Genomic DNA, 4,133 nt, shown 5'->3' with positions numbered 1-4,133 from the left:
TTAAATGTACTCAAGGTACAGTATTGCCTTGCTGTTGAAGTTGTAAATTCTTTGGAGAACTGGATAGGCATAAATCTGAGAAAGCTACACAGAATGGCCCTGAGCGGTACGATGATTGTAGAGACTTAAGGCGTCAGCAAGCTACTTGTGAAATACAGAGTTTATTTATCTGCTTTGTGGGGGATAGTGTCACTGCAGTCTGTATATTTCTCACACATATATTTCTCTGACATTACATTACATTACAGTCATTTAGCAGACGCTTTTATCCAAAGCGACTTACAATAAGTGTATTCAACATAGGTAGGGAACGAAAACTACTAATCACCAGAAGTTTTAAGTGCATTTCCTGCAAAAACAAGCAACCAAGAGTATACCTAGCGCTAAGGTAAAAGTGCAATATATCAGCTACCTACTTTCTTAAACAGATGAGACAAAAATGGCAAAATCAAATGAGCACGAGCTAAAACAAATAAGTGTATCGACTAAACAAGATCCAATAAAACAATACAAAAATAAAACAAGAGTTCGTACAACTAGTTAACAACAAGTAGGCCAGGCAAAGAGGAAGGGTAGTGTTTCCTGAAGAGGTGGGTTTTCAGCCTGCGGCGAAAGATGGCGAGTGACTCTGCTGTCCTGACATCAGTGGGAAGTTCATTCCACCACTGTGGGGCCAGAACAGAAAAAAAGTCGTGACCGTGTCGATCGACCAGAAGGACCGTTGAGTGGCGAGGGAATCAGTCGCCCCGAGGTGGCAGACCGGAGTGGTTGGGCAGGGGTGTGGGCATTGACCAAAACCCGGAGGTAAGAAGGAGCTGTTCCTTTCACTGCCCTATAGGCTAGCACCAGGGTTTTAAACTGAATGCGAGCTGCTACGGGGAGCCAGTGCAGAGAACGGAGAAGGATAGTTGTGTGGGAGAACTTGGGGCGGTTGAACACCAGACGAGCCTCAGCTTTCTGAACAAGCTCCAGAGGTCTGATGGCTGATGCCGGAGCACCAGCAAGGAGGGAGTTGCAGTAGTCCAGGCGGGAGATGACAAGAGCCTGGATGAGCACCTGGGCTGTTTTCTCCGTGAGGAAGGGGCGAATCCTCCTGATGTTGTAAAGGAGGAATCTGCAGGACCGTGTCACTGATGCGATGTTAGCCGAGAACGACAGTTGATCGTCCAGGGTCACACCCAGATTCTTCGCAGTCCGAGTTGACGTCACCACAGCGTTCTCAATGGTGATGGCCATGTCTCGGTGAGGACAGCCCTTCCCGGGGATGAACATCAGCTCGGTCTTGTCCAGGTTGAGCTTCAGGTGGTTCGTCGACATCCACTCCGAGATGTCAGCCAGACAAGCAGCAATGCGTGCCTCCACTTGTGTGTCAGAGGGGGGGAATGAGAGGATCACCTGGGTGTCATCGGCATAGCAGTGGTAGGAAAAGCCATGGGAGTGGATGACAGCACCAAGAGATGTAGTGTAAAGAGAGAAAAGAAGGGGACCCAGAACCGAGCCTTGGGGAACCCCAGTAGTGAGCCTGTGTGGTTCTGACACAGACCCTCTCAGCATCACCTGGTAGGAGCGACCCGTCAGGTAGGATGCAAACAGGGAGAGTGCAGAGCCTGAGACACCCATCCCCTCGAGGGTGGAGAGGAGGATCTGGTGGTTCACTGTGTCGAACGCTGCAGACAGGTCCAGGAGTATCAGGACGGAGGAGAGAGAGTTCGCTCTAGCGGCATGGAGCGACTCCGTCACTGCCAGGAGGGCAGTCTCTGTCGAGTGACCCACTTTGAACCCAGACTGGTTGGAGTCCAGGAGGTTGTTCTGGTGGAGGTAGGAAGACAGTTGTTTAAAGACAGCACGTTCGAGAGTTTTAGATAGGAAGGATAGAAGGGAAACCGGTCTGTAGTTCTTGATCTCAGAGGGGTCAAGTGTCGGTTTCTTCAGGAGGGGGGTGACTCTGGCAGTCTTGAAAGCAGAGGGAAAGTAGCCAGACGTCAGAGAGGTGTTAATAAGGTGGGTTAAGAAGGGAAGGAGTTCAGGTGCAGAGGACTGCAGCAGAGGGGATGGGACCGGGTCCAGGGAGCATGAGGTGGGGCGACTAGAGGTAACAAGGAGAAGGACCTCTTTAGAGGAGAGGGGAGAGAAGTGGGATAGAGCGGGTGGGGGAGAGGGAGAGGGAGGAGTAGATGAAGATAGGGAGGGAGGGGTGGAGGGCAGACAGGTGTGGGTAGTGCGTAGGGCACCAGCCGGGGGAGGAGTGAAGGAGGATCGGATATCGTTCACCTTCTTGTCAAAGAAGTTGGCGAAGTCGTCAGGGAGGAGGGAGGAGGAGGGCGGAGGGGGTGGTGGTTGCAGGAGAGAGGAGAAAGTTTCAAAGAGTTTTTTAGGGTTGGAAGCAGAAGCCTGAATTTTAGTGCAGAAGAAAGCAGCTTTAGCAGTAGATAGAGAGGAGGAAAACGTAGAAAGGAGAGTTTGGAAGGTAAGAAGGTCCTCCGGGAGGTTGCCATTTCTCCATTTGCGCTCAGCCGCTCTCAGGCTCCGTCTCTCAGTACGCACTGAGTCCGACAACCAGGGAGCAGGTGGAGTTTGGCGTGCAGGCCTGGTGGTGAGGGGACAGAGATGGTCTAGAGAAGAGGATAGGGTAGAGAAAAGAAGATCAGTGGCGGTGTCAGGGGATAGAAGAGCAAAGGATTCAGGGGCAGGGAGAGCAGAGAGAACAGAGGAGGAGAGATCAGAGGAGGATAGTGTGCGAAGGTTGCGACGTGAGGAAATCATGTGGGTAGGGAGGGGCTGTGAGGGGGGAGAGGAGAGAGAGAGAGAGTAGGACATGAAGTAGTGATCAGATAATTTCTTACCTTTTCTAACCTTTTCACTGGAAAGAGGAGTGACGGACAGGTTAGCTGTAGAGCAGCATCTGGTGAAGATCAGGTCCAGTTGGTTGCCAGCCTCGTGGGTAGGGGGAGATGGGGAGAGAACTAGGTCGAAGGCGGCGAGAAACGAAAGGAGTGGGTCTCGCTGCTTCTCAGTCGGGAGGTTGAAGTCACCCAGAAGGATGAATCCAGAGCCATCGACAGGGAAGTGAGAGACTAGATGGTCCAGCTCTTCCAGGAAGCCACCAGCAGGGCCCGGTGGGCGATAAACAACTGCAATGGTGAGCTTGACTGGATGAGAAACAGTGACCACATGAAATTCGAAGGAGGTAGGAGAGAATTGTGACAGTGAAACAGGAGAGTATTTCCATTTTCTGGAAATTAGTAGACCAGCACCACCACCTATCCGCACGGCTCTGGGAGTGTGAGAGAAAGAGTACAGATCTGACAGAGCCGCGGGCGTAGCAGTGTTTTCTGGTGGGATCCAGGTCTCAGTCAGAGCAAGGAAGTTGAGGGAGAGCAAGGATGCGTAGGCTGAGATGAAAGCAGCTTTGCCTTCCACCACAGCCGAGTGGCAATTCCAAAGCCCTCCCGTTACCACTTGCTCGACGTGAGTTGATAGAGTAGGATATATTAGATTAGTGGTATCGCGACATCTGGGTGTAACCCAGTGTTTGTGCGACCACCAGGAAGAGGAGAGGACAGGAATAGGAAGAAAACACATTGTAGAACACTAAACCTATACACACTATACACTACTATATCTATCACACTACTATATATGTCACTAGTCAATGATACTGCCTACCGTTCTTTGACTAAGTCGGGCTTTGACAAAGTCGCCTCTCTTGCCTTAAGTCGGGCTTTGACAAAGTCGCCTCTCTTGCCTTAAGTCGGGCTTTGACAAAGTCGCCTCTCTTGCCTTAAGTCGGGCTTTGACAAAGTCGCCTCTCTTGCCTTAAGTCGGGCTTTGACAAAGTCGCCTCTCTTGCCTTAAGTCGGGCTTTGACAAAGTCGCCTCTCTTGCCTTAAGTCGGGCTTTGACAAAGTCGCCTCTCTTGCCTTTGTTCGCCTAGCCTTCGTTTGCCAGCCGCTTTGAAAGCCCGCTTTGAAAGCTACCGCTTTCAGAGCAGGTGGTTTAAAACAACTTCAACTGATTGCTAATCGTCTGCCAGGAGTGCTGGTCAAACCAGACACTTCACAGGGCAATCAAGTGGTGAAACTACTTCTACTCCAGGGTGCCAATAGCCAACTGCTTTTAGCACAAAAACACAA

This window comes from Gymnoscopelus microlampas, assembly GCF_963454915.1.
Source record: "Gymnoscopelus microlampas genome assembly, chromosome: 17".
NCBI classification, from domain to species: Eukaryota; Metazoa; Chordata; class Actinopteri; order Myctophiformes; family Myctophidae; genus Gymnoscopelus; species Gymnoscopelus microlampas.
Note: the sequence above shows the minus strand (reverse complement) of the source record.